General features: G+C 45.9%; 1 long non-coding RNA gene across 2 annotated transcripts; it reads right to left on the reverse strand.

Moving 5' to 3' along the window:
- Window positions 1-5983: 5983 nt before the first annotated feature.
- Window positions 5984-12021, reverse strand: LOC135178561 (uncharacterized). Of its 2 annotated transcripts, XR_010303620.1 has the most exons (4): window positions 11735-12021; window positions 10000-10211; window positions 8978-9064; window positions 5984-8871 (listed from the first exon to the last, which is right to left on the reverse strand). It is a non-coding gene; the product is annotated as an uncharacterized LOC135178561 (long non-coding RNA). The 2 variants fall into 2 exon arrangements; XR_010303621.1 differs by lacking the exon at window positions 10000-10211.
- Window positions 12022-22264: the final 10243 nt, after the last annotated feature.

Consider the following 22264-nt stretch of genomic DNA (forward strand, 5'->3'; position numbering starts at 1 on the left):
TATTTATTGACCAGATCTCTGGGGGGACAAAGTACTTGACTTGGTTCTGTATCACTTGAAAGCCTGGCTCTGTGGCCAGTAGCTGATGAGTAGGCTTAATAATATAGGGTAATTAAACTTTGTGGTTGCAGGAAGAGTTGTGGATGCCAGGAAGAGTTCTTCCAAAAATACCAGGCACAGCTAACAACTCTCCTTGTAATCACAGGATTTTAGAGAGTTTGCTGTTTGCCATCTTCCACTTAGTAGAGTAGCCCAAAATGCAGCAGGTTATCTACAAAAAGGCAGAAAGAGGGCTTGTAATTCAGGAGGACGAGGGACAAGAGAGCAGCAGAGTGACCCAAGTGAGCAAGGACCCTCAGGCTGCCTGGTTCTTTTGTTTTCCTCTCCCTGTATTAAAGTAGCTTAGTAGTTATAGCTAGTTTTAATTTATATATCTAGATATAAATATAAAATACTGCCTTTCAGGGAAGTCACTGCTGCCTGTCTTTGTCTTGTATTCAGTTTATCACCCTGTCATAGGTTTCTTCCCCTTGCTTAGGATACTGAAGATGAGTATCTCATGTAAAACTGGGGGACAAATCACTTCTGGTGGGTCTTGTTGCAGGAGGGATTAGTTTGTAATCAGCTGCACAGGAGGCAGAGGGATCTGCAGGCCCTGGGCATCTTTAATGGGATCAGCTGAGGTATCTCGCTCAGAATGGCCTTGTCATCCAAAACTAGGGAAAATGGTTTTGCTGAAGAAATGGATGGGTGGTAGTTTCTCAAGGAAGTGTCAGGCTGCAAGTTAGAATGTGTCTGCTTTACTTTGTTCTCATCGGGGAGTTAGAGGTGGGATCTGCTACCTACCTCACAACTTGGCCAAGTTCTCAGGTTTTAAAAAACGTTGTGGGCATCTTTAGAGACCTGTGGGACATGGTGTGTGTCCCCTTCCGTGGCAGCTGACAGGGTCTCGTTTACACAGAATCACAGAATTAACCAGGTTGGAAGAGACCTCTAGGATCATCAAGTCCAACCTATCGCCTAACCCTTCTAATGAACTAAACCATGGCACTAAGTGCCTCATCCAGCCTCCTCTTAAGCACCTCCAGGGACAGTTGACTCCACCACCTCCCTGGGCAGCCCATTCCAATGGCAATCACTCTTTCCATGAAGAATTTCTTCCTAATGTCCAGCCTGAACCTGCCCTGGTGCAGTTTGAGACTGTGTCCTCTGCACCCATGCTCGCAGCGAAAAGCAGAAGCCAAGTGCTGCATTTCTGCAGCGGAGTCCCCAGCGAACCTTAGCAGACACCGAAGGCAAATCGTTGCAGTCAGATGTTTGGGTTGGATGGGGTCTTTCTGCGTGCAAGCACGAGTGCTTTGTGCTGCTGGCGGTGAGAAGGGAGAAGGCAGGCCAGGTGCGACCTGGGCTTCCACCACGCAGGTGGACGGCGATGAGGGAGAGCGTGCAGCGAAGTCCGAGTCCCGGGCAGCGGGGGGCTGCTGCCCAGCCGACAGCCCTGTGCTGCGAAGCTGGGCCCCAGCCCCCGGGCCGCTTTCCTGGCTGTCCCCCTGCTCCGCACGGTGCCCGGGAGGCGGCTCCCCGTCCGTCCGCGGCGCGGGGAGCGCTGGCTGCTGCTCGTTAGAAGAATTCCCCCAAGTCAGACCTATGGTACGAGCCGTGTGAAGCGGAAGACAATTAGGGGCTTATTAGTGTCCTGGGGAGACGTGTAACTTGTGTTGCTGGGACTTACCAAAACAGCGAGAGTCTTACCGGCAAGCTCCAGCCGAGAAAAGACTGAGGGATTGTCTCACCTAATTACGGGGAATGGGCCTCTTTGTGTTTGTGATTCGGTACGGTTGTCCGATCGCTTTTCTCTGGCTGCTGGCTCAGGCCGAGCTGGAAGTGTGCTAATTAGAAGAGAAATGGACGTAGTGATCCTGTCAGCTCTCGTTACCGGCGTGGACAAAGCCGAATATTATTCTGAAGCAGTGTTTTGTGAGTGTCCCCCTTCCAGCTCTCATTAAGGGCAAGGTTGGTGGACGGGGAGGGGACTCGACCACATGGGTTGGCTAATGGAGCACAGTTACCGTTACTGTGCTAATTAACGGGCTCAGGAGGCAAATGTTTCTCCAACCAGCGGTCCCGGCAGCTGCGCTTGGTGCTCCCAAAGCTTTGCTAGGCAAGCCAGGCAAATGTGTGTACGAGGGGAAGGCAGTTTCCGTATGATGCACTCATCCAAAAGAACAGAAACACCATTAAAATGTTAGCAGAGAGAAGGAAAGGGCATAGCACTGTAGCAGCAGTGGGCTGAGCTCCAGCCGTGCCTTCTCCCCTAGTGCCTTGTCACAGAATGAAGCATCTCATCTTCTGCCCTGCAAAGGGGGGAAGTGGACAGCAGTGACAGACCTGAAGAATTGCTGGGGCCTCAAGGTACCGTCAAGAAATAGCTGTCCTGTGAGGTGTTTTGATCATCACAGGTCCTGGTGTGGCCAGGAAGGAGAAAGCTGGAATAATGAAAGGTGACACGGAGGTGAATCAGACTTCGCACTCTTTACACTGATGGTAGGACACTTGCAGACTGAGGTGAGAAGTAAGATGTCCATACATATCAGGATGTTTCTTGTGCCTCAGAAAGGCAGTCAGGCAAAACTGAAATCATTCACATAGGTTAAGGCAGGTGAATATGACCACCAAAGGAGCCATAGGAAATACGAAGAAAAAAAAAGAAAGAGTGTGCTTTCATGCCATTAGGTCTAAACCAGCTACAGTGAGCATAGAAAGAGTAGTGGAGGAGACAAAACAGGAGCCAGAGCAGGTCCAGAGTGTCACAGTAGCTGAGACAGCCTCAGCAGAAGGGAAGAACAGTGGATACTCCGGAGGCTCAGTGTAATGTAGCAACTTGCTGAAGTAATTGCTGGTTGATGTTTCCAAAAATGATGGGATTAAGACTGATTTGGACACTGCAGTCCTTCTAAAGGTCCTTAATTAATCAGTGCCTTTGGGCTAGATACATGAAAATATACAATTATGTCTTAAAGCCTTCAATTTGCTTTCTCTGTTTTAACAATGTACTGAGTGCATGTGTTCATGCATGCTTGGGTACTGTTGGCAGATATGTTTGGTCAAGTGTTAAAGTTACAAGAGTTTTTCTGTCTTCTTTCTTGGGTTGTCACTGATGGTGAAGCTTTTCCAGTGAGAGGGTTAGCTCTCTCTTTCCAAGACTCCAGCAACATTCTGTGCTGTCTTGGCTAGAGCTTGAACTCTGCTCTGTGCCTCTTTATTTTTCTGTCTCAAATAGCTATGAATACAGAAGGAAGGACACTTTTCCTGGTGCAGCATGTACTCTATGTCCTAGTCCTGCAGAACTGTAAAGCCTTTCCTTTTTTACTGGGACTCATTTCCTACTGGCTGCTGTGATGGCTTGAAACTTAGGAGTCTTGATGCAGGGACTGATCTCCAAAGAGGGCTTGCAAAGTATCTTCTCTGCAAAGAGGTTTACTCTAGAAGGAGCAGAGATGTAATCCTCTTACTAAAACCCTGAGAGGAAAGGCAAAAAAAAGCTTTTTTGGTCCTGCCTTGCCATGGTGAGCTGGCAGCTTTCATGCTGCCTCACAAATAAAAAGATGCAGAGAAAGAAACATCTGAATGCAATTACTCCACCTGACTTGAGGCTCTCCAGTGGGTGCCCGCTACTGCTTTCAAGGGTCCCAGCAGAACAGATCTGTAACACCAGTTTCTGAAGAGGAGAAGCTACTGTTATGGGCAGCAGGTTGCCACTGAGTGGCCCCTTACCTAGATGCTTCAGTCTTGGTGTAAGGAGGAGTTCCAAATCAATGGAAGAAGACTAAAGACCATCATACTTAACCTCCATTGTCATGCTCTGGAAGCCCAAGAGTCAAGTGACCTCCTCAAGTAAGAGTTGGTAACATTTATCATGTCAAGTCTTCCTTGAGAGACTGGACCTCACAGACAGCAGGAGAAAGGTCTCCCCAAAGACACATTGCTGGCTTTTCCACTTCTTATCAGTTTCTCTGCCCAAGGAGGTATTAGAATCCTTGTTACTGGCCTGTCACCTTGCTGTATAAACAGTATCATGCCAAATTCCTGATTTCCAAATACAGATAAGAATCAACTCAGCATAAAAAACATTTTTTAGTCCTTGTGAGGAAGATACTTTGGTGAATAAATATCCCTCATACAGATTAGCATACTTGAGAATATTGTGAAGAGAAGTGAAAAATAAGCAGATGGAAGGAAAAGGTACAATCCTTTTGGCATTCAACTACCACTTAGGGTAGCCACCCTGTGGTCTGGAATAGTTTTTGGAGGCCATCTCTTTGGCATATTATCAATTGCATTACAGTCACTTAAGTCACAGGGACCTCAGCATGTATCAAAATGTATTGAGCTGTGAATCATGGAAACACATAATTAGGTGAAGGTCTTTGCCCTCAAGAGCTTATGAGTGGATGGATGAAGCAGTAAAAGAGTAAGAGGAAAAAGCAGAGGTCAAGATGTAAAAAGAATTGTTACAGGTTATCCAGCAAAACATAGTTCAAACCCTGTGACTTCTTAGTCACAGTCCCCACAGTCCAGTGGCCCTTCCACTGCTTGTGATTTGCTTTGTTGTTTCATTAAACAGATGTGGCTTTAAAAAAGCAAAGTATTTTTGAAATGCAAGCACCTAAGTAACTGACAGGCATTAGTAATTTCAATGATAATAAATTACAGTGCAATATCAGGCATTTAAATCTTTTTAAAAGACCTGTAAGAACTATTCAGAGAATGAGTTTTAAGTAACCTTAATGCAATGTTACAGATTGAGAATTTAAAAGCAACACTAAAAAGGGAGGTTTTTCACAATGCTGTTAACTGCCACAATTTGCACAGTGCACACATGCGTGTAGGAGAGCTGTGAGCATCTTAATTGTGACTGTTTCATCTTTACTGACGTAGAACACTTATCCTGACCTTCTCAAGCCTTTCACACTCATGCAGAGAGGATGTAAGTGCTACTTTCCAGATTTCATGTAGTTCTGCACTTGCTCAGACCAAATGCTTGCCAACAGACCAGGGCAGGGAAAAGGTAATTTTCCTAATTCTACCATATTGAAACCCTTGCTCTTTCTCTGATGCTCTGTGGAGCAGATCCTGCCTTGACAAAGAACATTATTTAAAGTGATCACTGCAGCTCTCTAGGGAGCTGAAAACTATTTGCTCTGGGCAAAAGAGAGATCAGTTTTCTCATTTACTTCAATAGTTTTGGAAAGAGAAGAACTTACAACAATAAGCAGTGGCCTACCCTATTAGTGTAATGCATCTGGGTAAGGTTTACAGGAGTTTCATTAGCAAGTATCAAAATATTACTAGCAAAATATTATTAGCAAGCTATTTTGGTGAGAGAGGACTGTGGTATCACAGTGATATGAATGAAAAATACAGGGAAGTGAAAAGAACTTTAAAATAGGGACTTAAAAATGGAAGAGAAGAGACCAAGAGAGGTAAGAAAGCACAGTTTGGAAGACAGTAAGGTATGGGCAGGAGGTTGGAGAAAATGCAAGAGTGAAGAGAGCATACAGTTATAAATGCAGCTAAAGAAGAAAAGTACTGGAAGAAAACCCTGCAAAGCAGAAGGGGAACAAGCAGGAATAGGTGGTGCTTCTCAGCAGGAAGGAGGTCAGAGAAAAGCAGAAGTTTCATGCAGTGGAACCAGCCAGGTAAGTGTGGTTTTTCCTGTGGACGTGTCTCTCAAGATTATGGATTCACAGAAGATGTGTTCACACTTCAGTAAGGGCAGCCATTGGATTTCTTTCTTTTGTCAGTCACTTACTGTAACAAAATGCACAGAAATAGATTATCTGCCCTACAGAAAGTTGTCTGAAATTGGCCTACAGGTGCCCCAGTTACCAGGACATCCACATCTGCCTGTAGATGGGTGGTGTGACCAAGTGGTGAACAGCTGAAATTGCAAATGGACTGACTGATAGAGAAGGAGAAAACATTAGGAAAATGGGGATTTATGGCTACTGTTAATGCAGATAATTTGCTTTACTGCCATTTTCTTTCCTGGTTTTACATTAAAAACAAACAAGAAAAAACAACCCTGACAATTAACAAGGATCTATTTAAAGCCCTTCTCTCAAATGAGGCCAACTACACCAAGAGTATCTGCACTGCCTGTTTCTGGGGAGAAAAAAATTACTGCAGCTTTGTCTCCAGCATGCAATAGGTCCCTGCATGCTGTACCACCAAAACCTGCCTGGCACCATGTTGACAGCGCATGTGGGACACAGATACTGCAAAAGCCTTGTGGTCCTTCCATACTGGGATGATTTTCAGCTCTTTCACTCAGTCCAGCTATTTTTATACTGTTTTTCGCTGCAGTTTTCCATCTCATTGTTACCTGCTGCAGTGATTCTTATCTGGTGTTTTCTAGGGACCTCCTCGTGACTGGATAGTGTAGTTTGGATAATACTTGATTTTCTTTTTACTGGGATCTAATTTTATTTCCAGCTGCCCTGTCCCACATGTCCTTCTATATTCTCTCACTTAATAAAATTTCCTGATTTCCAGGCAGGTGTCATGTCAAGAAGTGTTAAATAGGACATAACCAACTGCTGATCCCTGGGAGGGAGACCTCTCCCTCCAACACAATACCTTTTTATGCATCATTATGCTTTATTTGCAGGTCTCCAGACAATTTTTCATTGCATGTGGTGACATAGCCAAGCCAATCTGAAATAATTTCGAGTAGGATTTATGTATCAGATCTTTACTAAAATACAAATGTATGAAATCCATCGTGTTGCCTTCATCCACTAATTTTATAGTTCTATTAAAGAAAAGCAATCAAGCTTTTCCAGCACAATTTGTTCTTTATAAATCCCCAGTGATGATCATTATTTTCTTATCTTTATCCCTACGTGCTTAGTGATTATTTTTCCTCCAATTTTTTTCATTCTGTTATTTTGCTGGCAATAGATATTCCTTAGATCTCTAAATGTGGCTTTTCCCTTTCTAATGACCAATGACACAATTCCTTTAATCTCCAAACAGCTTCCTAGTTTTTTGTAACTTAGAAAAAATATAGTCTGTGGTTAAAAAATAAAGGTGGGTTTGTCATTTTCCTTGTAGTGGGTGGATAGATGTCTCTTCATCACAAGCCCCAGTCCTAACAACTTGAATGTACAGGTAGAGTGCTACATCTTTGATGATCCAAATATGCTGTCAGTGAAACAAACCTGTGGAAATCACTAACATAAGTGAATCCAGTCAGGCTTTTTTTGCCTGGCAATATCCATTCTGGGTAAATGTTATTGCCTACTGACCAAGTATCAGGAGGGTATTTGTAGATGCTTTTTATTACAATGCTCATAAAAGTCTTAAAACTAAAATGAAGTAAAAATAGCATCCAAATAAAATGTATTTATATAGTAGCATTACTGAGTGAAGCTAACAAAAAAGAACACTGTCTTACCAGATCAGTAAATTAATTTAGCCTAAACACTGGACTGGAGAGCAGTCATCAAAACAATGCCAAAATAATCACCCCCTACAAATTCTGAGAAGCTGTCCTGCTAAACTGGTCATAAATCCCAGCTCAGAATTGCACCAGAGTAAACAGAATCAGTGCTTTGAAAGTGTTTCTGATGCTTAGTAATGTCTAGCACCTATACAACTTCAAAATGTATTTAGGAGAAGGTATGGATAGATAGTCTGAATCAACTGTGCCCTCACTCATTTCCTCAGGCTCACTTCTCCAGATCTACAGGAGGTATTGTCAGTTTATTAGTCACACTAACATACTAACAGACTAGTAATAGACACACTAATATACTGACAGACTAGTCAGTGTGACAGACTAGTCACACTTTTCACTACTTGCAGCCAGCTGCTGCTGTTGGATGGCAGCTCATTTGATAACCCCGTGACAGTCCCACATTTACCAAAGTGCCCTCTTCATGCTGGACTTGTGATCCTTGCTCCACAGAGAGGTGGATCCTAAGAATGAGAAACTCGCTTGGCTTGCTTTTCCCAAAGTAACCAACTGCTTTGAGACGCTCCTGGTGACTTGCTGATGTAAAGAGAAAGGTTTCGTTTTCCTTGGTTCTTGTTCTTCACAGTGCCTTTCAGCACCTTCAGACACATTGGATAGAAGGTCCCCCTTGAGACCCCTCAGTGTACTTCAAGTTTGCAGCAGGTCAGCAGTACTGCACATTAACAAACAGCTGCATGTAAGCTAAGTGTTCAGAAATATTCTTTGTTTTCTACAGCATGGAAAATGATGGGGTTTGGTTCTCCTACCTCAAAATGTTAAAATGCAGGACTCATAAGGTGATTTATTCTCATTTGGGTCAAATGTCTCAAAAGCTTCCAGTATTTTATAGCAAATTTAACATAAAATTCCCATAGAACCAACATGGAAAATACGAGCACAAAGGTCATTCATTCAACATTTGTTCATCAGCAAAACAAAACCACGTTTGAGCTAGTGATAAATTTCACAATTGCCATTTCTCCTACTAAACTGAGATAAATATTCTTATTTTTCTTGCAAACAAGATAATTACAGTAACCCTCTTACTTCTGAGCCAGGCAATTGATCAGGCAGCTTCTCTTCTGAAACCCAGATATTGATAGAGAATAGTTACTTAAAAGCTCTTTGAGATGAAATATGTTCAAGATGATATAAAAAGCCTCTGCACCAGTGCATCCTTTCACTGACTGACTTCTCAGGCATATTTAGTTAAGCACATGTATCAGTAACTGGTGCACCATGCATTACATTTGGTTTGAAGTGTAGAATTTTGATCACAAGGTTTCATTTAAGCTTACAATATGGGCTGGTTTGCTGGTGACTGGGAGCTGTGTTACTCTCACAAGCAGCACCTGAAAAAAAATATCTCTGATATAACCAGGGGCTAAAAGTATTTGTGGTGGTTATTGAGTGGTTTACCAGGATTTTGACCTAAAATTCAGCAGTGCTACTACCAACCTTATTAATGATCTTGGGAGACCTTTCACTACCAGCCTCTGGAGTAAATGCCAACATACACATCTACATCTGTACAGTAGTTCTGACCTAGTACAGAAAGGAGACAGCCTAGAGTTAATGAAATTCTGCATGTGCAAGAGACCTATATTTAAATAGTAGTAACTTGTCATGACCATAAACCAGTAAACAGACTCTCCAGATGACGTGACATCAGTGGGTCAAAACAGACTGCTGTAGAGTGTATTGCTCAGAAGAGTCACCTCTCAAATGAATGATCCCACACTATCCTGATCCATAGATCTGTTATGACAGTCCTAGGGAGGCTACTTGTCCTCTCACTCGAGGATCATGTCTGTTGCTGCCAAAGCTTTAGTAGCAGGAAATTTTACACAGCTGTAGAACTAACCTCTTAAGCCCAAACCCAGATTTTTCCTTATAGACAGAAGGAGCTCTTGACTCAGTTGAGTGGGGTTTTTGGTTTCTAGTGATGACTTTGGAACTCAGGCACATATTCAGTATATTGAGAAAGGATGTTTTTCTAAAAAGAAAGAGTCATGGTCTCCTTGAAACATTTCTTCAGAAGGCACTTAGCCTCACAGCACAGTGCTTTGTGGGTGAGGTTTTTCTATAGCAAGACAGAGTTCCAAAGGTTTGGTGAGTTAAAACATAGAGAAAGCACTTTTCCTATCAGGATCCACCTCAGACATCTGGTTAAGAATGGGTAACCACTTAATCTAGTGTCCCATCTGCCAAGCGATGGTACCATTAAGCAATCTCATAGAAAACACATATGGTTAAATACATCCCTATTTATCAGACTGCATCAACACAAAAAAAAAAGGAAGAAATTCTCTCCTAGGTGCTGTACTTAATGCTCCATATTGTTGCACAAGTGCACAGTCTTTGTATTTATGCCAGAAGGCACGCTACGTGGCTAGAGTGCCTTGCAATAGTCAAGATGAGAAATGGCCAAGGTTTAGCCAATTTTGGTAATGGATCTGGAAAGAAAAAGAGGAAACTACCTGTCTGGGCTGCTCCAAATAACTCTTCTCCCAGGTTCTAAGTGATGAATGCCATAATAAAAGTGGTTGGGGTGTTCTCTCAAATATAACTTAAATTATGGACACCTTGTCCTGCATGATACAGATGGGGTTCTAAGCAGGTAAGCAACATTTATTCATCACGTGGGTCCATTTGCCTCCATGTAATGAATTACCATGAAGTCCAGGTGTCTCTAGGGTACAAAGAAGGAACAACAGTACTAAATAATGATTGCCATAGAGACCAGTCAGCTTTACCCAACTCCATGAAATTTAAACAAGAGGTCTTAGAAAACGAAACTCCAGTCCCTTTCACAGGATTAAAGGACACTGTGTAAGTCAGCTGTACAATGCAATAGCAGGATACTGAAGTTGTTTAGTCAGGTTCCTAAAATCCACTGTCAGCACTATGCAGATGAGACACCTCTAACTATTATTCATCCCTTCTAATCACACCAAGAACGTGAGGATGGCAGAGGCATTTCAGAGGAGGCGCAGGCAGAAGTAAGGCAAAGTAAGGCAGAGAGATAATGCCAGTGGGCAAAGGGAAGAGTCCAAAAAGGTTGCACTTATGCAGCTTCCTTTGTCTGAAGAGCCCTAGTAGTCAGGTCAGACTGTGGTGTATGGTAATTTTGGGGATTCTTCAGACTTTTATATGGGCACCCAGGAAGAGTTGTCTGCAATTCTGCTAGAACCCACTCCTCCCACTTCAGCTATTCAAACCTTCATTGCCAATACAACACACTGCAAATCACCTTGATACGCAGCCTGCAGCTACTAAGACAGTCCTGTACCTGAATCCTGAACCAAGCTTAACAACGAGTTGCTGCATTCATGATGTACCATGACTGGGACAAGACTGCCAAAAGATGAAATTAAGTCTAAGGGTGGTGAGCACCCCCATAGCATCAAGAAGGCATCTCAAACCATGGCCATCCCTCTGTGACCTTTGCGCTGCACTTCTCTTCAGCCACATCCTGCCTGACATAACCAGATGAGAGCAAGGGATATAGTTTTAAAAGACCTTCTCTGTCTCTCTCCTCAGCATTGCCAGAAACATCCCACACCTTGCAGTACTCCACTGCACCTGCCTGTCTCCCAGGAGGAGTGGCTGCAAGGCCAGAGCTCTGGGAGGTGTCAGTCATGTTCACGTAACCTGCCTTATGCTTGAGGAAGATAGAGACGCTGGTTTTACGGTCGGGGCACCGAGTTTAGGACTTGTAAGTCTGGATTCAGCTCTTAAATTTTCAATGTGTCCTCTATGAAGGGATCCCACCTGTTTGACATGGGTACAAGGACAAATTTGTAGATCCAGAGGACACGCCCGAATTCTCTGGTGGGGGAGATCATACAGGATGTTATGTAAACAGCCCTCTTGCCGCCTCATGATTTGCATGCATAAAAGAGCAACAGAGAGAAGTCTCATTAGAAAAAAATGTTTTTCTGTCTTTAATCAGCTCTTGCATTCTCTGATCTCGATGTGAAGTGACTAACGATGCCCCGCAATGCTCTGCCTTACAACGAGGGCGGGTGCTTGCGGTCTGCCAGCAGAGCAGCCACTCCGACGTCCTAGGGGGGACAGAGGACCGGTGACCTCCCCCTCTGCCGCCACGGACACTCACGGGGGCCGCGGGCGCGGGGGTACCGCTAGCCGAGCCTAAAAGGGAGCCGCAGCCTTGGGAGCCCTCACCCCATCCGCGTCCCACTCCCCTCCTACCTGCGGGCTCGGCCGTTTTCTCCCGGGGCCCACCACCCCGTCCTCTCCACCCGGAGCCTGCTTTATCACGACGGGGAGCCCTTCCGCCCCGCAGCGTCCCTCCTGTCGTAGCCCCTCTAGGGGTGTTTGTCCTGGCGAAACGGCCGCGCAGCATCCCGGCTCACACCGGGCGGCCTCGTTTGTCCCCATCCCCGGGCCGCCCAGGTGAGCGGGCGCTGGAGGGGGGCTACACATCACCTGACCCCCTCCAGCCAATTCCCTCAGACAGGACGTCAAGTTAATGAGCCTTCAGGCTTGTAATTAGCTGTCAATTACCTCAAATTAATCAACTCCTCGCCTAATTAAGCATAATCGGCAGGTGGGCAGAAAACGGGCCATTGTGCGGGAGCCATGAGAAAAGCATGGCTGGCAAACTTGGTTAGGATCAGCGGCGCATTCCCGGACGCCGCGCCACCGACACCCGGGCGCCCGCCCCGCGAGCCCCGGCCCCGCCACCCCCGGCCCCGGGCCCGCCGCGGCGGGCAGCGCGGGGGCGGGACGGCAGAGGCGCCGGGGCAGCCCTGGGCGCCGCTGGGGTGGGGGGGTCGGCCTGCAGAATACCGTAGCGCGGGTGACGAGCGGCGGTGGGGCTGGTTAGTGCTTGTGCTCCCGTGCCTTCGCGTGTCTTCCGCACTCGTGTGCTTCCAGCGTCCCTCTGAGAAGCGGGACTGAAACAGCCTCCCGTTCGCTGACCCCAGCCCGCCTCGGTGCTGAGCACACACCTCCCCAGCACCGCGGAGATCGACGCGGGTGGAAAACGTAGTTTCAACGCGTTTTAATTACCGCCTAGAGAACGAGGCGTATTGCACTTATTTTCGCTTGGAATCAGCGCAAACCAACCTCCTTCGCCCTGCTTGGCGGAGGAGAGACATTTCCAGCCAGGGTGGGGGCGGGGAGGGAACAGGGCTCCTGCCAAACTTGAGCTGTCACCGCGGAGCAGGAGGCGAAGCGCTGCGCTCTGCTGCCCCGAGCCGAGCCCTACGCCCTGTGCCCTGCGCGCCCCGGCGCTGCCAGCGTCGGGTTTGGCTCAGCGCAAGCAGGGCACAGCAGCCATCAAGCCGCAGCAAAGGCTGAGGGAAATGCAACTCCGCGGTAAATGTATTGTGAGCAGTAGTTAAGTGAATAGTTTTGTTATGCAGGGGGGGGGGGATATTTATTTATTTATTTGTTTGTTTGGTTAAATGTAGCCAGATTATCACCCAGTGCGCTGGATTTACACTGCATTAGTGATCGTCAAGATTAGAGCAGAATCCCTGGATAACAAACAGGAACACAAAACGTCGATTTATGACATAATAGCAATAGTAATGCAACAATAATCGTAGCTGGGTGAAGAAGGATGTGGTGGAGGGTGAGTCAGATCTCTCTCTTGTGAAGAGAGAAGCTGCCAACATCAGAGTGGTTTTGATTAAAAATTCCTTGGTTGCATCCAGAAGGATGGTTGTAGATTTTATTCTTGACAGAAGGAAAAGCAACAGCCCAGCCTAGGTCTGGCAAAGCTGGTGCACAGACACAACCCACTCCCTTGCCCCTGCGAAGTGTTGTGCATGCAGGCCCAAACAGTCCCCTGGACCTCTCAAGAAATGGTGCCTATCAAAGGTGGCATTTCTGTGCCTGAAGGTTATTTTGAGCACAATCCCTGAGAAGACAGGCTGTGGACAGCCCCTGCCCTGCAAAGGGTATCCTCAGGTGAGGAGAGAGGAGCTATGGTGCTGCCATGCTGGGGAACATCCTGGATTCTCGAAGCTGGCTTGGCCTGGGGCTGTTGGAGACTTCTCTAACTTCCTGGCTCACACAATGGCACACACTGCAGCTGCGTGCATGAGGCACCTCTCTTTTTAATGCCTGCCCTGCTCTTGGTCAAGCACCAAGGAGGAGATTTGGGCAGGAACCCTCTCTGCACACAACGCAGAAGCCCATGAGATGCTGGAGGACTCAGCACCACTTTCCAGAGCTGCTCTTGTGCTTGCCATCTCAGAGTGATTTCTAGACCCTCGTGGGAGGACAGCTCTTTTTTTGGGGAATCAGGAACCACTCCAGTATCCTCACTTTCCTCAATTTATGAGACTTTCTCTTCCAGACCTCCTACTTCATCACATGTTTCTTTTCAGCTGAAGCACTGGCCCCTGGAGTCTGTCAGCACATTTCCAGGGGCCAGCGTGGGAAAGATTTGCTGTGTGACGATGCCATAGATGATGACACAAGCTGTGGGGAAGCCATTCTCCTGCGGCTCCTTGTTTGTTGATGGGCATAGATGATGCAAACACACATTGATTTCACCAGCTCATTCTCATTTACAGGTGGAGCACTCAAACTACTTACATCAAGGTTAACTAAGAATTTCTTGCACCAGCTCTCTTCTTAATGTATTAGTGAGTCCTTTGGTCTGGGAGCATGAAGTTCTCTAGATGTGATCTCCACCCAATGAAGCAGCAGTTGCTTTGACTGCAATGGAGCCATGCCATATCTAAATTTGGAGAAAAGCAAAAGCTCTATTTTGGTTTGTTTATTTTGGCAGATGAACTAAAAACAGCAGCAGGGAATTCACAACCTGCCTGTCATTCTGTCCGTGCACAATCTAGTGTCTCTGCAAGTGTTATGCCCACCACCTTGCTTACGTTGTGCAATGCCATAATGTTGAGGTTGGCTTTGTGTTTTGATCATTCTTTCCTGTATTGCCCTGGCAAGTAGCAGAAGGGGTTTGAGGGGAAGGCACTGCTGTTGATGATCCTATGAAAGCTGTAAGTTTCTCTTGATCTGACAGTAACTGGAGCAAGGTGGACAGTGAGTTCTTACTGTCCAACCCCCTGTGCAGCCTTACCCCAAGATTATAAAAACAAAGGCCTCAGGTTAGAAGGTACTTACAACATGCCAACTGTGATCATCCTATGCCTGTTTATGACAATGCAATATGCAATCACTCCTCTGAAGTGCTGCAATCTGTTCTTGGTCCTGCATGAAACTAACTTCAGCGATAACTGGATAATCTCACCTAAAGCAGCAGCCAGTCCCCCCGGGCCAGGAGTTCTGGGCTAGCCTAGAGAAGGCTGCCTGCCCTGAGCTACTGCTGGCCCTAGATCCCATGGAAAGGTGTACTACAGCCTGTCAACATCAGGCACTTAAGAAAACCCTGAAAGAAGGTCACATGTTTTGTAACAATTCAGTATCCTGTGGTAATACCTAGTGAACAGCCTCATGCTAGCACTGAGGGTAGGCACATGTGCATGCATGCAAGTCTGCTTAGCAAAGTGTGAGCATGATACGTTCCTGGGCAAGAGCCTCTTTGGGACCAGGAGCAGCTGTGCCTAAGCAAGACACCTTGAGGATGACCAATTCTTGAGGCTGGGTGTGGAGATGCTCCAGCGCAGCTCCACATTGCCAGGCTGGAGCCAGCTGCCAGCCAGCGCAAACCCACATCTGTCCCTGCTCATCTATGTAGACACGCACTGGATAACCATTACTGCTTCCTAGAGCAAGTTTCTAGGCTTCATTGTATTTCTGCTTGTCTTGCAGGTGATATGACAGGCACTCTGATAAATGAAAAGAAGGGGCAGCTTCCTTTGCAAGGGATTAATATGACAGTCTCTCTTAGCCCAGGAAATCCTTTGTGCCATTCCTCATGGCTGCTATCCCTAGGCAGCTGAGGACAGGGTGCGCCAGACCCAGGGAGGCTGGGCAGATGAGCACACCGTCACTGTCCCTGCACCCCTACCAGCAGTGTTTTCCCAGGACAGTAGCAGAGTTACCCAGCTGAATCTGGGTGCTACTGAAAGACAGACATCTTGCTGATTCGTTGCTAGTTTTGCTTCAGTGAGCTTCACAGCCAGGGCTGCTCCAGAGACGCTTGGTTGAAGAGCCCTCAGTGCATCACTGTCCACACCTGAGAGCATGGTCACTGCACGATCGCTGCACATCCCAGTTCTGTACTCACTGCAGATGCTGAAAGTTGCAGTGTCTGTTGGTGGAGTCATGTTGCTGGATAGGGACTCCACTGCTAATGGAGCAGAGGGCATGGACAGCCCAGTCTAGAGGCCAGTGCAGGGTGTGCTGCCTGGCGTCCTGAGGTACGGCGGGGAGCAAGCAGGGACCATATGGAAGGTGCCGCCGAATGAGGCCGTTGAAGCAAAGGCTGCAAATGAGTTTAGTAGGCAGCCAGACGTTTTGAGGAGGGGGGAGAGAGAGGGGGGAGTGGAGGAGAGCAGGAGAAAGGGAGAGCCCTACTCTGAGCGGGACCTGCCAGGGCACACAGGCATGGTGGGTAGCATTCTCTTTCGCCCTGCTCTGCACCTCCCAGTGCCCTAACTTTATGACACCCCATAGGGAAGAGAGGACCAAGGTGTCGTGGCCCCTTCTTTGTTTTTAATTACTTCCCATTTTAATCTTGATTTGCATGTCGAGCTCTCAGAACTGGGCCAGGGACTCTACAAAGCCCTCGTCAGCAACTCCCCCAATAATAAACAGGAAAAGGCTTAAGGGGCAAATCACTTGCATGTTAATGAGACTGTTTGCTGGAGTCAAGAGAGAAAACAGCAAACAAACAAATGGACTGAATTCCAGCGGCAGCTGTTTGCTCCTTAATCTCGGCTCGTCAGAGCTGCCCTTTGATGGGACACAATCTACACAAACGGTTGTGCTAAATCTTCTAATCTACGTCCTCATTATTACATCCCTTCTTACGCATGTAAATCAGGGACAAACTCATTTTAATATGTAGATAGATTATGGAAGGGAAGGGGAGGGGATTGGAGGGGAAAGGAGCTGCTGGTGGTGTCTACTTCTGGAGGGGTGTTAATGAGGAGCGAAGGGAGGGGAGCTGTCTGCATAGAGCTGACGGTACCTGTTGTCAGGGCAAAAGGAAGGAGGTGTAGAGAACACCGGCACTGGGATGCTGGAGAAGACACAGGTGTGGGGCAGCATTAGCAAGGCAATGTGATGAAGTGTTGAGGAGGACCTCATCTTGGCACCTCCCAAGCCGCCTGCTTGGTTTTGCTGAGGCAGGATGCTAGTGGAGGGCGTGGAGGTGGCATAGTGAAAGGTGAGAGTACCACACTGTGGGAGCACATCAGGTGCTGGCATTTTCCCTGGGTGCCTTGCAGTGCAGGGCCTCACTACAGCACAGCACTGTGGTCTTCCACCCCTTCTTAACCTGCCCACTCCTGCCCCTCTTAGCAGACTAAGGATCAAACCAACCAGTTTCATGCAGGTTAGAGTAGCAGACTAACACCTCAGGCTGCAGAGTTCAAGGGTTCAATCTACACTGCCTTCAAACGAACTTTGTTAGAGGTATTGTTATGATCTTTGACAATGTTCCAAATAGTTTCTGTGTCAACAAACACAATGCTGGGGAAAATAATTCTGCATTTTGCTGCCCCTGGCATCTCCTAGTCCCATTGCCAACTTGCAGCCTGCCCCTTAACCTCCTTCTTCCCCTGGAACAAGGCAGAGGAATAGCAAGACAGTGCAGTGCCATCTCTATTTGAGCAATCTCCTCCTCCTCTGCTCCAGGAGAGGCAGCCTCCTGGTAAAATAGGAAAAAATATAGTTTAAAAGGAACCTGGTTAGTTCACAAATTCCCCATTGACCTCACACCAGTGAAGGAAGGATGTAGAAAATAAGAAGTAGATTGAAGCACAAAAGGTGAGTTTGGAAGAACAGCAGAGGAATGTAGGAAAAATAACCCAAAAAGCCAAGCATAAAATAAGTTTGCAAGTAGCAGGATAATCAAAGGTAACAAGAAATCATTCTGTAGATTCATTAGCAGCAAGAGGAAGACTAAGCAAAATATTGGATCACTGCTTCACAGGGAGTGAAAATTATTGACAGAGGGTAATATTAGAGAAACTAATAATGGTGATAAAGAGGTAAGATCTTGGCACAGGATAAGGAAAGAATATGGTAGAGGCAATGTTATTGAGCTAGATGCCTTCAGATTTATTGAGTGTAATGAGCTTCATTGTAGGTACTTAGAGATTTGGCTACAGCAATCTGAGAGTCAGTAGTGGCTGCCTTCCAGAAGCTGTAGAGGTGTGGTGAAGTACAGGAAAAACACAAGTATCACTCCTTTAAAAAGCAAAAGAAAGGGCAAAGGGTAATTTATGGACCAATCAGCTTAATTTCCATTCCCATTACAATTCTGGAACAAATCACCAAGTTATCTCTAAATGTCAATAGCAAAATGAGACAATCAGCTGTATGCAGTGCAGATTTGTCAAGGATCATTCCCTTCCAGTTACTCTCATTTCTTGCTGTCTCAAGGTAACAGGTCTTGTAGATAAGGAAGGAACAGAAAGGAGTGTATCTCTACTTCAATAACAGTCATAGGCTCCATTTCAAAAGCTATCCTTATGAATAAATGAGGGAAATATAAATTAGCAAAACCTACACAGAGAGAGAGAGAGAGAGAGATGGATGGGTAGATAGACAGACAGACACACAGACAGCTAGCTAGCTAGATTTAAAAACTGCTGAAAAACTGTGCTTAGCAGTGGGTTACTGTCAAAATAAAAGATGTATTGAGACTAGCTCCAAAAAAAAGGTCTATTCTAGATCTAATTCTGCTCACTGATTTAATTAGCTACATGGATGACAAAAGAGAAAGTGGGCACATAGGAAGACACAGACCTGGAAGGCACTTCAAGCACACCAGGGCACAGGTTTAGCATTCAAAATCATCTTGGCAAATTGGAAAAGTAACTGAAAAAAAAGCATAGATGAAAGTCAGAAAGAAACCATGCAAAGAATGCTGGTGATGCAGAAAAAATGAAATGCATAAACAAGGGTCAGAAAACAACTTGTTAGGCATCAGTTCTTCCAAAAAAGCACTGAGGATCAGAATGGATTACAAGCCCTGTCAAAAGTAGTATGCTGTTGCAAAAAAAAAGCAAACCTACTGTAAGGAAGAGATAAGACTACAGCTGTCAAGGTCTCTGGAAATTATCTTTCCTCCTAGTCAGCATTGGTGAGACTTTTGTTGGTGTTTCGAGCCCAGTTTTAGCACTGCCTTTCAATGTGGTCTCATTGAAGGGTGTCTAAAGGAGGACAAGAGTGATCCCAGATCTGAAACATATCCTGCAAGGAGAAGCTGAATGAAGTGGTGTTGTGTAACTTGAAGAGGGAAGACAGAGAGAAAAGAAAATCTTCAGACAACAAAGTTGCAAAGAGAGAGGGAAAAATCTGTCCTCTGTACCCATGGCAAGCAGGCAAGTCCGCAGGAAACTGTAGCAAGGAAGGCCTGAGTTAGATATTGGGAACAAAACTAAGGAAAATTAAAGGGGAGGTGGGAGAAAGCAAGACTGCAAGGGAGATACTGGAAGAGATTACTTAGATGCTTGTCCATCTGCCAAAAATGAGACAGGTATATGTGATCATGCCACAAGGCAGGCAGGAGGAAGAGATGGACTCTCCAAGTCGCTTCCAGTTCTAGTTTTCTCGGGGTCCATCTCCTTGTTGCTGATATCCACAATCTAACCCTCAGCAGTATTGGAGATTGAAGTACACAGAGGGATGACATGTAAGAAAGTGTTGCTGGTGCACTGAACGCATCACTGCTCTCCTCAGTCGCACCCTGTGCTAACTAGTGAGCACTGTGACAGGATGAAGATCTGAGACATGACTGAATCATCATAGAATGGCTTAGGTTGGAAGGCACCTTAGAGATCATCTACTCCATCTTCCCTGCCATGGGCAGGTGTGTCTCTCAGCTGAACTTGGTTGCTCAAGGCTTCATCTAATCTAGCCTTGTCATCTCCAGGAAGGGAGCATCTACAGCCTCTGAGGGTGGCATTCCAGAGTCTCACCACCCTTGTACTGGAGAACTTCTTTATAAGATTTAGTATAAACCTTGAGATGGACAAAATGTTGACTCGGATCATATTCTAGCACTAACTGAGCATGGCTGCTGGAGTTAAAACAGTGGTGTAATCTTCTGTTTCCCTACCACCAGCAGATAACTGACCTGACTGCTGGTACCACTCCTCCCTGCTAGGAAATCTAAACCACGCAATAGCTTGAAGACTTATTATAAACTATCTGTATACCTTAATACAAGTATCTATCTCTGCAGCATTTCCTTGGGGAAATCTCATGAGCTTGAGAACGTATCAGGCTGGAATGAGTATCCACCTCAAGTAATGGAGTTTCAAATAAAGGTTGGATTTTTTTTCCTTGACCCTTTCTCTCTATTCTCAGCTATTTTTAGTCAGTATGTTTGTCCTCTGTCACCTTTTTATCTTGGCTCCATGCATTCCTGTTCATAGAACAGAATCGCAGAGTTATTTAGATTGGAAAAGACCTTCAGTGTCATTGAGTCCAGCCATTAACCCAGCACTGTCAAGTCCACCACTAAAGCACAATCCTAAATGCCACATGTACACATCTTTCAAAAACCTCCAGGGGTGCTTTCCTGGGCAGCCTGTTCCAGTGCTTGATAACCCTTTCAGTAAACAAATTTTTCCTAATGTCCAATCTTGTCAACTTGAAGTTGTTTCCTCTTGTCTGGTCTCTGGCTGCTCAGGAAAAGAGACTAACACCCACCTTGCTACAACCTCCTTTCAGGTAGTTGTAGGGAACGGTAAAGTCTGCCCTGAGCCTCCTTTTCTCTAGGCTAAACAACACAAGTTCCTTCAGCCACTCCTTGTAACACTTGTTCTCTAGACCCTTCACCAGCTTCATCACTTTTCTTTGGGCACACTCCAGCACGTCAATGTCCTTCTTGTGGTGAGGAGCTCAAATCTGCAGGCAGTATCTGGGATGCAGCCTCACCAGTGCTGAGTACAGAAGGACAATCACTTCCCTGATCCTGCTGGCCACACTGGTTCTTATATGAGCCAGGGTGCTTGTATCACACCCTTACATCACATTTGATATTCCACACATCCTTATCTGTCTGAGAAGCACAAAGCTTTTTCAGCTTTCATTTCAGATGAGAGGTGGACCACAAGAGAATCATGGTTCCTTGGCCAGATGAGCCTTGGGCTTTTAAATTCACTATATGCCATGGTCTAGTTGACTGGCTAGGGCTGGGGGATAGGTTGGACTGGATGATCTTGGAGGTCTCTTCCAACCTGGTTGATTCTATGATTCTATGATATCTGAGATTACAGGTGGACATGTTCCCAGGTTTCATCTTTCTCTAGGCCACTACAAGCAGCTCACCATTGTGTTGCAGTAGTTATGCTGATTCTCATGTTGCATCGTCTGCCAAACCAGGATGTTAGCTCTGGTCTTCAGAGCTCTCTCAGTCAATTATATCTGAGCCTGTATTTTCATCACGGCCCACCCGCTCCTGCAGGAAAATGCAGTTGACTAAGTCCACGATGAAGTGAGGGAAACTGGAGATGAAATGGAGATAAATGTCAAGGAGGCTTGGCTACTGAATAAGTTTGCAGAGGAAATACAAGTGTATAGTGTTTAGGGCACACAGCAGTGCTCCCTTTCTTAAGAAGCTTTTCCACTATAGCAGAAAAGAGGGCTTACTATTATAAAGTATGATTAAAACAAACGTAAAACCTCCCCCAAAAAATCCCTTCTTAGCAGACTGTATTAGCAGTTACCAAAATAGTTTAATGGTCATAAGGAAAGTGGTTTATGGCCCTAACACATTCAGCAGCTCCCAGTTTTCTTAAGGAAGAGCAGTATCAGAAAAGATACTGAGCGTACAGAAGACTGCAGGTAAATGTGTCCGAAATGGTGGAGGGCTGGGGAGTGCTGAGGAAGAATGTGGAATGTGTTAGCAGTGCAGATGCCTTCACCAGGACTGTCTGAGGCTTACAACCAAGTGTGCAGGCTGTATAAGGCATCAGCAGCACTGCACAGTTCATGTGTCTGGCACTGCTGGCTATCACCAGGAGGAGAGCAACTGTGAGAGTGAAAACATCGAATCTGTTAAATGTTCCCCTGTGGCAGAGCTCCCAGAGTCCTACCTGTTACTCTGGGGAAGTGTCTACAGCCTACTGCCATCCATCCCCTCTCAGTGCTTACCTTCATCCTGTGCATAGGTGAGATGTGATCTGCATTTCACTTAGTGACCTCCACTCCTGTCCCCGATGTTAATCCATCAACCGCAAACTTGCTGGTAGTGGAGTTATTACCACTCCCTTCCCTTTAGATATCACTTAAGAAGTTCAGGCACATCTGTGTATGGCTTGCAGACCCCGACCACAAGATCCCAGTCTTTTTCTTTCCTCTTCTCTAGACTCTGTTCAATTTGTCACTATTTCCTTTTGTGCAAAACTGCACCAAAAAACGTTGAGCCTTAACATTAGAGCAATAGAGTGTTAATGGACTGCTCGACAATGTCATACACGTGGAGCTGCCTCACTCCTTTTTTAGAGCACTGATATGCTGCAAATGTACATTGTGATCACACTAAGGTATTATTTCCAGCTGTTCTCACTGGTCCTCTGTCTTTCAGGCATATTGTTGGCTGTGGGATTTCCCTCCATCACAGTTTGCTGAGCCGACTCCCAGGTCTCTTTCCTGCAGAATTCTGGC

Source organism: Pogoniulus pusillus, chromosome 1 (genome assembly GCF_015220805.1).
Source record: "Pogoniulus pusillus isolate bPogPus1 chromosome 1, bPogPus1.pri, whole genome shotgun sequence".
NCBI classification, from domain to species: domain Eukaryota; kingdom Metazoa; phylum Chordata; class Aves; order Piciformes; family Lybiidae; genus Pogoniulus; species Pogoniulus pusillus.